Below are 14402 nucleotides of genomic sequence, written 5' to 3'. Positions count from 1 at the left end.
TGACGTCATCATAGACATTTATCAAAAAAATGAAAAAAACATCTGGGGATATCATACCCAGGAACTCTCATGTAAATTTTCATAAAGATCGGTCCAATTGTTTACTCTGAATCGCTCTACACACACACACACGCACAGACAGACACACACACACACATACACCACGACCCTCGTTTCGATTCCCCCTCTATGTTAAAACATTTAGTCAAAACTTGACCAAATGTAAAAAGGAAGAAAGAAAGAAAAAAAAGAAAGAAAGAAAGACAAAATCATTACATGACGCAAATATTTGCATTATGACGTCGGACTTTATTTTGTTTTTGACGACAGATATTTCATTTTTGAAGAGAGAGAAGATGCGTCTTGGTGGGTTCAGTCCGTGTCGTTTCTCGTTAAACGTTCCATATTTTCTCTTTTCTTGCTTTTGAGATTTGCAATACATGTCAATATATACCAAACATAGTTATGTACAATATATTCAAATTTTTTTATTATATATATTCTAGTTAAAATATCAATTTGTTCTGTGCTTTATTTTGATCAACCGCTGCATACTTTCGTCTTCTTGTTCTTTCATCGTGCGTTGTCTCAATCAAAATTCCATAAAGCAAATAAAACTATCAAAACAAAATAAAGCTGTTCAGCAAAGGCATCAACATTCATTCTCTCCTTTGACAGCCACGGCTCACCACAGTTTGACTTTCCCAACTCTGGTAACAGCTTGCAACTAACGACTTGGTAAATCGTGTTTTGCGATACGATTTGCGCACAATTATAACAATAACCGTCTCTCACGCACAAGTGTCTCCTAGAAGGAGACTTCCGTCAGGATTTATTCAGGATTTAATGAGGGAGGCATGCAACTGTGGACATGGCTACGACGCATCAAGCAAGCTGTTCTTGTTTTTAATGAAAAAGGTGAAACACAATGTCTCCCGCCCCACTCCCAACTCTTTTAGCCAACCGCCCAACCCAACCACCCACCCACCTTTCTGTGTTCGTTTTCTTGTTTTCTTGCTCGCTTGCTTGCTACATATGGGCATAAAACGCAAATCTTAGCAGGGGATTCAGTAAATACATTACGATGTACGTATACCATAATATCATGCCATACAATGCTCAATGTTTATCCTCGTCGTCTCCCTTACAAATATTTTTAAGAACCCAGGTGCAGACCGCCCCCCCCCCCCCCAATACCCCCGTTTCATACCCCTCTCCCACCCACCCACCCACCCACACACACACACACAATCGACCCGTACTCCCCAAACCCTGTATCCTTTGCCATAGACACGCTCGACAGTTAGCGTCTTCAATTATGTCTTTTGACAAGCAACTCGTCTCTCTCCCCTCCCCCTGCCATTTTGTCCAGGTATGCTGCAGGTGTAAATAATGGGGTGTGGGTCTATATTTACCTGGATACAGTTCCCTCCCCCTCGTCCCCCCGATTAAGCCCTTCAAGGATTAGGGAAAAGTAGAAAAAGGTGTTGACACCGACGGATTTTGTCAACTGACTCCAAGGAAAGTCAAAAACATGCACACTGTGCTTAAAATTTGACGAGTATGGGGAGTGGGGTGGGCTGGTTTGGAGGAAAGTAGGGGGTGGTTTGGGGGGGGGGGGGGGTTGGTAGGAGATACAGAGAGAGAGAGAGAGAGAGAGAGAGAGAGAGATAGTGTGTGTGTGTGGTGTGTGTGTGTGTGTGTGTGTGTGTGTGTGTTGTGTGTGGTGTGATTTCTTGAGTGCTTACATGTGTGTGTGTGTGTGAGTGTGTGTGTGTGTGTGTGTGTGTGTGTGTGTGTGTGTGTGTCTGTGTGTGTGTGTGTGTGTGTGTGTGTGCCTACAGTGATATTTTTGTTGGTACCATTACTTTTTAGGATTTAAACAAAAATATAATTATTTGTTTCCTAATTTTTCTGATACCTTTTAACTTTCTTGCTTTTTTTTTTAAATATTCACGATTATTTTCAGCGTACTTATTACGTCGTATTTCTCTTCTCTAATTGTCCACTAATTTCTGGCCGATGCTTCATTTGTCAGTTTCTGGAATTACAGACATTTCCTTTTCGCATAACAGTTAACAGTTGTATTTTCCAAATTACTCCAGTCATTAATTGGATCTACCTCACTGCGAAATGTCCCCTCACAGAAACCAATTAGCAGTAGAATTTTCCAAATTACTCAAGTCATCAATTAGATCTACCTTATTGCGGTGGTCTCCCGTCGTCCAAATAACAGGGTCATCAATTCAAATCACCGCACAAACTTGTTCTGCTGTCAAAATGACGCCCCAATTTAGAGTCAGAGCTGAAACATTCTTCGCTGGAGTTAGATCGCTTTTAAATGAAGTTTAACAGTCAGTTTCTGCAGACTAGGAGAAGATACGGTTGTCTGTTCGGATTATCCCAATAAAGAGCATCTGAACGTGAGTAATTACGTAATTATAGCACAAGACTATCCCGATTATAAACCCATTTTTCAAAGGGAGACGACCGGGTTTGTAAATTATGCCAATAAAGGGAGACAGAACGTATCGAGTTTTGCGTTGCCGCCCCCTGGCAAACACTCATTTCGGAATTTTGGACGTTCTAATAAATTTAAAGTTTTCAGTTTGTGACGGCGGTTTGGCGTCTTGATTACCTGTTTGCATAATTGCTCATCTGTTTCTCCTTTAGTGGGGTTGGTCGTGTCACACGCAAGGGGATGAAAAGGAGAGCTCGGTATAAAAGTTAAGCTCTCTTTGTACACGAGAAATTGATGTTTTGCTCCCGGTTTGTCATGTGAAAGATGAGCTTCAAGTCGAAGAAAAGAGATGAGGCTCACTGATTCAGTTGGGAATGGAAAGGGGAGGGGGAGAGGGTGGGGTGGTGGTGGTGAGTAGAAACAACGAATTTAGAAACTCTGTATAGGAGGGCTAGTATATACAGTAGTTTTTCTCCTCTGCAGAAACTTGGGTGTCTTGTGATATCAGTCAAACCAGAAATTCATTAATACCGTACGTATATATGTAGATGATAACTTTGTGGTCAAATCTAATAACTGCACTTCGAGACTGCTACTCGCGTAATAAGAGGTAAGCGAACATTTCAGATATTAGATTTCAATAAGCTTAATTAAATCTTAAGCCTTTTCACCACAATCAGGAACAAGACACTTGGAACAGTACACATGAACGGGAAAAAAACTGTGGCGGTACGATATGCTTAACTATTTTTGCCTTTTGTTTTATATATATATATACACAATACACTTAACTATAGTTCTGCAGACAAGCAAAATCAAAAACTATTGAGTGTGATAATCCTTGAACAATAACAAAGTAACGGTATTCACACAGAACTGAAGAACGAGAGCAAGCTAATTTAGAAAAACCTCGTCTCAAGAACCCCGCGACACTGACCCACCCAGACAAGGAAGATAATGAAGAGTTCAACACAAGGGACACACAAGCGCGTGCACAACGTGTGTACCAGCAATCCCGCATGTTATTTGCGGTCACTGGTGCTATCAGTCTGCTTCCAATCGCTGTCACTGGTGGTCGCTCTGACAACGGCATAATCTTTACATCCTTTTATCAGTTGTTTTTCTCTGCTGTTAGTTATATTGACTTATAGGATACAAATGTGAGAAGATAATGTGGTTAAAGTGTGATAAGGTGATAATGTGATATAATTTTTAAACAGGCAATGCATTGCTTCTATTTGTAGGCTTATTTTAGTAAGTGTGTGGGTACAATGTTTGCGTGTAACGATATGATGTGAATATGCGATGTGAATGTTACTACATGCATGGTTGATTGATTGATTAATTGATTGATTTTACAGACACACAGTCAAGCTTGTAATTTCTCTTTTAGAGATGAATAAAGATTATTGTATTGTATTGTATTGTATTGTATTGTATTGTATTGTATTGTGCGTGAACCATCATTGCCTCTGCCGCTTGTCTCTCTATTATATCTCACGTCCATATTTCTCACGAACTCCGGGTTAAACAGTATTTTATTCAAAGACATGTTTACAAAGCCATGGACTTTATGATATAATAAAGAGCAGAACAGAATAAACTTATAAATGTGCCCTTATATATAGATACATTTTAAAGTGGCCTTTTCCTCTGCACTTGTCTTTCACATCTCATCTCGCAAACTTTGCCAAACAACTTTTCCCAAAATGAAGACAGAGAGGAAACGTGCATATTAACCACAATTTGTCGGTGCTGCTTTCCCTCGTGGTTATTCTGCAGTCAGCGCCGTGTTGTTTCTAATTACTCATGCCCATAGTTCTCCACACTCAGCCAACTTTTCCCGCAATGAAGACAGCAGAGGCAACATGCAAATTAAGCGGCAATTTGTCGCCACACACGAAAGCTGGTCTTTAGGGCAGCCTACGAAGGGCAACCTCCGCGAATTGTCGCTGGTGTTTGAAGACAAGGAATATTGTGCGATGCAGAATGCTTATTATTATTAGCGTGGTTTGCTGGGGGTACAACTACACAATGGGATGGCGAGCGTATAGGGAACTATAGCTGGGCCCGGGTGGAGGCGGGTGGCTATCACCCTGATGAATATCTATCATGGATAATGAGCGCGTGCCAGCGGACCGCGCCCACTAATAGAGGGGTAGGGGAGCCAGGTTAATCCGTCATAGTGTCAAGCAGCAGAAATAAAACACGCCACTTCCTCCCCCCCCCCCCCCCCCCCACCACTTCCCTGCCCTCTTTGGCCTGATCCCCTCCCTGTGCTGCACGTCCCCTGCTCTCAATACAGAGGAACCCCCCTTGTAGGACCTTAACACATCTCAACAAAAAAGACAACCTAAAAAACAGCAAATATATTATATAAGAGGGAGTGTTAGATTGGAGGTTAATCTAAAGATGAAAATCGGGAAAAGGCAGGGTCTTAGAATGGGAAATTATTAATATTGGGGTGTGGGGGTGGGTGTTAAAAAGGGGTTCAACTGTGCAACACCTCCTTTTGATTCCGGAAAGAGTTAAAATATTTCTAATGTTGCAGGTAATACACGCGACTGTTGAGGCTTGCGTTTTTCTGTGGATGAAAGTTGAGGCTGGCGTTTTGCTGTGGATGAAGTTGAAACTGGCGTTTTGCTGTGGATGAAAGTTGAGACTGGCGTTTTGCTGTGGATGAAAGTTGAGGCTGGCGTTTTGCTGTTGATGAAATTAATTGAGACTGGCGTTTTGCTGTGGATGAAAGTTGAAGCTGGCGTTTTGCTGTTGATGAAAGTTGAGGCTGGCGTTTTTCTGTGGATGAAATTAATTGAGGCTGGCGTTTTGCTGTGGATGAAGTTGAAGCTGGCGTTTTGCTGTGGATGAAAGTTGAGGCTGGCGTTTTGCTGTGGATGAAAGTTGAGGCTGGCGTTTTGCTGTGGATGAAAGTTGAGGCTGGCGTTTTGCTGTGGATGAAAGTTGAGGCTGCCCTTTTGCTCTGGGTGGCTTTCTCCATTAATTGTTTGCTTCTTTTCTTTTTTTCCTTCTCTTGATACCGTTGTTCCTATTTCTTTGTTAAAGATTGAGATAATTTTTATGATTGAAAACAACACTTTAAGCCAATACTATTATATAAAGTGACAGTTTCCTGACTTCTTCTTCGGTTGTTGTTGCTGTTGTTGTTGTTGTTGTTGTTGTTGTTGTTGCTGCGGCTGCTGTTGCTGCCGCTATTTTGTATTTGTTTGACATGGTTTTTTTGTTGGTCGATGGGTCGGTTGGTTGATTAAAGTTCCTAAACCGTAATTTGTATTCATTTCTTTGAATGAAATAGTTAACACAGACGCAAGCACTCTGGCGGAGGATCAAACAAGAGTTGACTGAATAAAACACACTCACACATACACACCCACACCCACACACACACACACACACACACACACACATAAACTACAGCCGTCAAAGGGCAAATGGAGAGAGTGTCCACTGCATGTAAAAGGACGCCTTCAGATGTCAAGGACAAATGAGAGGTGGTCGTGCGATGCGACCACTAGCGACCACTTGCCCCGCCATCGTGCTGGTCGCAGGCTGATGTACGGCAGTGCAATTACGCCCTCATTGAAATAAAACAGCTCCATCACTCCACCCACCCCCCAGGCTTGGAGGAGTGCGCGCCCTGCAAAATCTTTTCCTTTCACGTGTGTGGGGGAGATATGACTGCAGTGGAAAGCTCCTTCCGTCTTCCAAAAATCTGAGAAAATCAGGGTGCGGGGTTCCCCAGTAGTATGAACGATACTGGAAGGCCAATTACCGATGGTAATTTTAAGGAAAGCAAACGTCAAAGTTATATATATATATTAGCGTTTAAAAGATCCGAGATAGCATGTGAATTCTTTTTCAACTAACCGGGTTATTATGCCACAAAATCGTATTGGAAGACAAGAAATATTGTATTTTTATGCAAGTGCATACAGGTCTGATCACGGGGCGATTATGGTGTGAAGGGTGAAATGTCACAACAAAAAAATGGGGCGAACACGGGGCGAAACGGGGCGAAGTGGCTTGGGGCAAAATGATCATGGGGCAAAGCGGATATGGGGATAAGGAAAAATTGGGCAAAAGGGATCGATACAACCACTATTACAGATTTCTCTTATGTTGTGTGTAAACTTCAGGCTTTACACGGTGCCCCCCCCCCCCCCCCCCCTCCCCTTAAAGACCTCCACAAATCTGAGAAAATCAGGTCTTAAAAAAGGAGGGGGTCTTCTTCTTCAGTCTTCTGCGTTCGTGGGCTGAAACTCCCACGTACACTCGTGTTTTTTGTACGAGTGGAATTTTACGTGTATGACCGTTTTTTACCCCGCCATTTAGGCAGCCATACGCCGTTTTCGGAGGAAGCATGCTGGGTATTTTCGTGTTTCTATAACCCACCGAACTCTGACATGGATTACAGGATCTTTTTCGTGCGTACTTGGTCTTGTGCTTGCGTGTACACACGGGGGTGTTCGGACACCGAGGAGAGTCTGCACACAAAGTTGACTCTGAGAAATAAATCTCTCGCCGAACGTGGGGACGAACTCACGCTGACAGCAGCCAACTGGATACAAATGCAGCGCGCTACCGAGTGAGCTACATCCCCGCCCGGCCGGAGGGGGTCTTAAAATGGGGGTAAATGTGCGGAGGTTATGAACAAAAAGTTTGAGAAAACAAGGTATTCAAGGGGAGGAAGTCTTAAATTGGGGGGTCTTGAAAGAGGGGGGTGTGGGGGGGGGGGGGGGGTGTCCACTCGACTAAGAACAGTTTCAAGCGTCGATGGATCCAGTAAGGCGGTATTGAGTCGACGTTCGTGAACAAAAATCGCATGCATATTTAAGCGGGCCTTTGGGTCTATCCTCTCTTGAATTCAACTATCCTTTGATCTGTCGAGCTGACCCCATTGTGTCATTTACTCTATTCTTGTCGCTATGGTTTGCATTACACGTGAATGGATAATAATTTCAGGCAAACCGGCTTTCTTTCAGAGTGTTAAATGTTGGTAACAAATTGATTTTGTGGTGCTTTAAGAGTTAAGCTGGGTGACATCCAAATCCTCCCCGACGCGGTGTCTAAAACATGGAAAGGGAAGGGGTGGAAGAAGAAAAGCCGACATTGGAAGGAGTGGTGTGGTGAAATGGAGTTTGGGAATGGATGGAGGTGTAAGATTTACGAAGACGCGTAACACCCCAAGCTTGGTAATTGCATGATAGTGCCAGCGAGCAGAGAGCGCCTCCACAGTGCCAGGAACCACAGTCATTTGTCAACCGTCAGCAATCCGCCATTTCTCCTGCTCGACTGACGCCGTAAAAAGGCAAGGCAGGGAATGATCGTCGCCTAATAACGCCCAATACGGCTAATCGCCATTAAATCTTTTCCAAACGATTCAATCACCGTTAGAGCCCGGACAGGCTTTTCCAATCAATTTCGCGCCAACAAATCCCTTCGGTTAGCGTCTGCGTTTGGGCCCCTGCGGCGTTGAACGAGAGGTGAGCGAAAACGAGGTTCTGTGCAGGATACAATTGGGAACGAGGCTGTAGGGGTACACTAGTCTGAACTAGCTGTGTTCAGTCATGATGTGTCTGACTGTCTGTCTGTCTGTCTGCATGTCTGTCTGTTCTTCTCAGACTGTGCCTATGCAGTTTCGTCTTTTTCTGTTTTCTTTTTCAAGTTTAATGTTTTTCTCATTTTCTTTTCTTCTGAATATACGCCCGTGTTCTGTCAAACCCAAGACTGACTTTCTTTTGTTTGAAATCAGGTTTCAGATACCTCTTCTCTTTTAAATGTGTCGTTTCGGCGTAAGGAAACACTCCGTGGACTTACTTACTCCTGTTTGGACGGGCGCAATGGCCTAGTGGATATGACGCCGGCCTCTCAAGCGGAAGGTTGTGGGTTCGAATCCCGATCGCGCCTGGGGGATTTTGTCGATCTCCCAGGTCAACCTATGTGCAGACCTGCTAGTGCCTCATCCCCCTTCGTGTGTACACGCAAGCACAAGACCGGTGTGTTATAGAAACGCGATAATACCAAGCACGCATCCTCTGAAAGCGGCGTATGGCTGCCTAAATGGCGGGGTAAAAACGGTCATACACGTAAAAACCCACTCGTTCAAAAACATGAGTGAACGTGGGAGTTTTATTCCATGAACGAAGAAGAAGACTTACTTCTGTTTGTCAGAAACTATACAATCCCCTTAACTACCAGATTATCATCAGTATAGTGTTATGAGCATATAATTATTTTATGGGCCTCGTAGGGTACTGTCATTATGACTGATTTTCACCAAAATAGACAAATCCACCACTAATTACACTTCATTAAGGCAGAGGAAGGGTCTTCTCTGGTAACTATAGCTTTTATATGAGATTACGATATAACTTGCTGTTATATTACACACAAAGACATCTAGTCACGGAACACGTGCGAGGTGAAGTGAAACAACCATGTTGACATGCAGACAGTATGTACACTCTTCAAAAAAAGTTAAGGATCGGTTGAAAAAACGGATCCAATTATAAAAAATTGCCAAAAAATTAAACATCGACATAATAATTAAAAGATTAATGTGTTTGAATTAACAAATGAACAAGGAGTCCTGACCTAGAATTTTGTTTGGCAGGCAGAGTTATTTCTCTTTGTGGGACTTCTCAAAAGCTTCTGCATTTTGGAAGAAAAAGGGTGTTTTTTATAGCCCCATGAAATTAGCGGAACGCATGCCAGGGCAAAAGGTTGTGATGCACGTGCTACAACAGGGTCCTGGCTATGAACATGGCTCACCAGCTTGTGTTTAAAGGTTGACACACTGACACAATTATGCACAGTAACAACATGCCCCCACGAAGAAAACTGAGCGATTTGAAAAGAGGAAGGGCAATGGGATGGCTACAAGACGGTGTTGCTGCCAGGCAAGTGGCCCAGAGGCTTGCAGTGGCTCCCTCTGTCATCATCAGACTAAAACAGAGATTCCAAGCAACTGGAAGAGTGCAGGAGCGACAACGTTCTGGTCGGCCCAGAGTCACCACACAAAGAGAGGATCGCTTCATTCAGAGGCAGGCCATGCAACAAAGAATGGCTACGGCAAACAACATTAGGCAACGCCTACAAGCTACCACCAACACTGTTGTTAGTGGTCAGACGATCCGAAACCGCTTACACAAATTTGGCTTGCGTGCAAGGCGTCCAGTCCGAGGAACAACCTTGACTGCTAATCAGGGCCGAGCAGCTCGCTGAGCCTGGTGCACTCAACATGTGAGGTGGCAACGTCAGCAGTGGGCTCAGGTGTTGTTTACAGATGAGTCCCGCTTTTGCTTGGAACCTGCTGATGGTCGCATCCGAGTGTGGAGGCGTCGCGGAGAGCGCTTCGCAGAAGGCGCTGTTATGGAACGACAGCGTTTTGGCGGAGGCTCTGTGATGATCTGGGGAGGGATCAGCACACGTCTAAGGACACCTCGGTACCATGTAGTGGGCAACTTGACCGGTGTCCGCTACCAGAATGAGATCCTGCAACCCCTGGTCGTTCCAGCCCTCCAAGCGATCGGCCCTCGCGCGATTCTTCAGGATGACAACGCACCTCCCCATCGCTCTGCAGCTGTAAACACCTTCATCCAGCAGGCCAGGGTCAACAGGATGCTGTGGCCAGCCAACAGCCCGGACCTGAACCCCATAGAGCACATGTGGGACGAGCTTTGTCGTCGGGTACAGCAACATCACCCTCCTCCTGCCAATCTGGGTCAACTGCTGCAATGGTTCCAGCAGGAGTGGAATGGAGTTCCCAGAGCATTCATATGCAACCTGATCCACTCCATGTGCCAACGATGTGTTGAATGCCTGGCACACAACGGAGGGCACACGCGTTATTGACACTGATTCACATTGTTGTGAATTCCATTTTCGAGGGTTGTCACGTTTGACACACTCTAGCTAAATTGTCGCTGCCGCGTTCGATCTTTGCTTTGTTTGTCATTACTCCTTGGTTGTTCAATTATATAATTTAAAAAAAAAGAATTCGGTCTTGTCTGTTTTGTGTGGCATGCTTGTAAAAAAGTGATCCTTAACTTTTTTTGAAGAGTGTATATATAGCTTTAATCATGATGTTTACATGCAAAACCTTGCACTTAAGTCTGTTGTTGTTGTTGGGTTTTTTTTGTTTTTATATTTAGTCAAGTTTTGACTAAATATTTTAACATCGAGGGGAATCGAAACGAGGGTCGTGGTGTATGTGCGTGTGTGTGTGTGTCTGTGTGTCTGTGTGTCTGTGTGTGTGTGTGTGTAGAGCGATTCAGACTAAACTACTGGACCGATCTTTATGAAATTTGACATGAGAGTTCCTGGGTATGAAATCCCCATACGTTTTTTTCATTTTTTTGATAAATGTCTTTGATGACGTCATATCCGGCTTTTCGTGAAAGTTGAGGCGGCACTGTCACGCCCTCATTTTTCAACCAAATTGGTTCAAATTTTGGTCAAGTATTCTTCGACGAAGCCCGGGGTTCGGTATTGCATTTCAGCTTGGTGGCTTAAAAATTAATTAATGACTTTGGTCATTAAAAATCGGAAAATTGTAAAAAAAAATAAAAATTGATAAAACGATCCAAATTTACGTTTCTCTTATTCTCCATCATTTGCTGATTCCAAAAACATATAAATATGTTATATTCGGATTAAAAACAAGCTCTGAAAATTAAATATATAAAAATTATTATCAAAATTAAATGGTCCAAATCAATTTAAAAACACTTTCATCTTATTCCTTGTCGGTTCCTGATTCCAAAAACATATAGATATGATATGTTTGGATTAAAAACACGCTCAGAAAGTTAAAACAAAGAGAGGTACAGAAAAGCGTGCTATCCTTCTTAGCGCAACTACTACCCCGCTCTTCTTGTCAATTTCACTGCCTTTCCCATGAGCGGTGGACTGACGATGCTACGAGTATACGGTCTTGCTGAAAAATGGCAGCTACTTGACTAAATATTGTATTTTCGCCTTACGCGACTTGTTGTTATTGTTGTTGTTTTCATTGTTGTTGTTGTCATTGTTGTTGTCATTGTAAACATATAGTGTGCACAAGACTAGTGTTCATTTGAACACTAATGAACACACTGTGTGTTAAACTTTTGTACAATATGTACTATGTCACAAAGTGTTCAAAACGTGCAACAGAAATGTGTTTACAAGTGTGCATGTAAAAATAACAAACAAACACGTGTTTTCTATATATATCTATATGTTTGCACCTTTGAATATGAAAAACACTAACTCAACGAACGGATGTACACATGTCCGACGCGTGCCGAACCTCTCATCAACAAGTCATTACAGTCAGCTTATAATGTTGATGCCCGCAAACGACTGATGGATTTGCACAGATATGCGGTGACTTCTGGTCATTATTAAATGGGTTTTGTGAAATTCCTACTTATCTAACGGTGCGATATAATTGAAGATAATTAAGGTACGGCATGGGTTTTTCCTATTGTTTCTGTCACATCATCATAGCCCTTCATTCCGATACGACAGCAGTGTTGGGGTGATCATCTATATCGTATGTTTTGATTGTCACCAATGTTTGCTTTGCAAATTCTACCTTTGGAATTGCAAGAGACTGTTTGCATGCTCTTCTGTGAATCAAAACAGTCAGAAGTGACAGGTTTGAAATGGTGTTTATACATTTTGGAAAATAGCACTAGTGTATTCAGAAAATGGTCAACCTTTTCAGCGATTTTGTTCGGATCTAGTGTGTTTGTTAGTGCTGGAACATGTTAACGTACATTGTAAATTGAAGTGTTCCACTTTTGAACACACTAGTTGTAACCATGCAGTTGTGAACACTGTGTGAAATACAGGGGGGCCCGGTAGCTCAGTTGGTAGAGCACTGGACTTGTGATCGGAAGGTCGCAGGTTCGAATTCGGGCCGGGACGGACACGGGTCAACTTTATGTGCAGACCCAGAGACGGAAGCCATGTCCCACCCACGTGTCACCACAGTGGCACGTAAAAGACCTCGGTCATTCTGCCATAAGAGCAGATGGCTGATACCACCTAAACACGCATGACGCATGACGCATGACGCATACACTTGTGAATGTGTATATCGTCAAAAGCCATGAGGGCGTAAAACTCGAATGATATAACCCATATCTTGTCCTTAAGAGGCGAACTATTTAGCCTGTATAAGACATTATAAGATGTTTGATGGGGTGTTGAAAGACCAGTTTTTTTGTCGGTACTCGGGGGGCGTATCGACTTTTGTTGCCGAAGGCCTTGGTCAATTAATATGAAACAAAAGATGATATGCCACCAAACATCGTTTTTTGTCATCATTTTGGTATTGAGAAAATAAGTGCAAATCAACACAGGGAGACATGCTTTGAAATACGAGTTCCGTTTCGATAATACATGTTTTGGGGCCCCAGCACGTTGTTACAATCAAAGCTGGGGTGTGAAAGCAACTTTCTCTGTGTTTTGAGTTCATAACATGCTGAGATAAGTATGTCAGGTTTGAGGATGCACAGTTCTGTAGGTTCCTCTCAGTATTCCACCCCCTCGTTTTTCAGCTGTAAATAGTAAGCTTAGTGATCGAATGTGGAAGCTACGTTGGGTCAAAGGTCACAGAAGATTTGCATCGTGCAGCAAGGCACGTTGGGTCAAAGGTCACAGAAGATTTGCGTCGTGCAGCGAAGGAAAGAATCGCGATCTTGTTTCCGACTCATTGTCTCTTTGTTTTTCATTAGACCTGTCATTCTGCTTGCTCGGCTTTGTTAGATGTTTGCATTTCTTGTTGCTATGTTCTTTGCTTTTATTATTATTTCTTATTTGCGCTTCGTTTATCGATACAACGTCTTGCGCACGGGTCAAAATGTGTGTGTCAGGGGTCAATTGGTTTGACGTTCGTGTTTCTCCGAACGTCTGTGTATCGAAACACAGATACACGCACTCCTTGACTTTGTAAGAAGAGAAAACATATCGCTAGGTTTCATTTGTTTGTGATGAATTTATGACCTTTCATGAAGTAGTTTTGTATTTTGTTTACTTTTGCCAGTTTGCCAGTTCGTTTTTGGAACTTTGCAAAGCAGTGTCGTCTGTCTAGGTCTGGGGAAACGCCAATGAAAAGAGCCGAAGAATCCCCGAGCGTTTCTATTGGGTTTGCTTTTGATTATCCATGTATAACCTGCTTCCTGCAACTATGGGAACCGGGGATTTATTGCATGGGGAACATGAGATGTATTTCCCAGTTGGCTGTGAATGAAAACTCGTGAAAATGATGACAAAACGCATTCTCTCTTTTTGTGCAGTGGCCGAGAGGAGGCATGTTTTGTTAATTCCCATTAAACGACTCCTTGTGTACCCGTGTACGTATGTTTGGTTTTGACTATCTCTAAGTAGAAATCATGCAGCAAACTAATGATTATTGACTGAATGTTATATATTTTTGAATATCTACTTCCTCTGGTGGATAATCAAAACCAAACATGCGTACATGGATAGATACGGATGTAGAACAACTGTTGCGGTTATACCCTCCTCACTGCCAGGTTCCAATTAGTATAACCTTAAATACTCTATTCATTAGCGACAATCACGTGTTTGATCCAGTTATATACCCAGTTACATCAAGGGAAAGTGCAGAGTCTCAGGAACACAACAGTACCACAATCAAGAATATATACTGGTCACGAAACAAAGACGTAAGCAGCAATTGAAAACTGTGACTGTCGTACACAACAACTTAGTTTACCTTAACCTTATAGAGAAAAGATTTCACATTTTTCATATTTACAATTGTTATTAGTCAACGCTGTTTTCATAACTCATCTTTGCTTCTAAATCTTGTTAACATTCTGTTGAATTTACTTTTTTTAGGTTTTCTTTTTACATTCATTCACTATTTGACTGAATTATGTGTTATTGTGGACTTGGAATTGAGAAG

The sequence above is a fragment of the Littorina saxatilis genome, linkage group LG12 (assembly GCF_037325665.1).
Source record: "Littorina saxatilis isolate snail1 linkage group LG12, US_GU_Lsax_2.0, whole genome shotgun sequence".
NCBI classification, from domain to species: Eukaryota; Metazoa; Mollusca; class Gastropoda; order Littorinimorpha; family Littorinidae; genus Littorina; species Littorina saxatilis.
The sequence above is the reverse complement of the archived record's forward strand: the minus strand, read 5'-3'. Positions refer to the sequence as shown.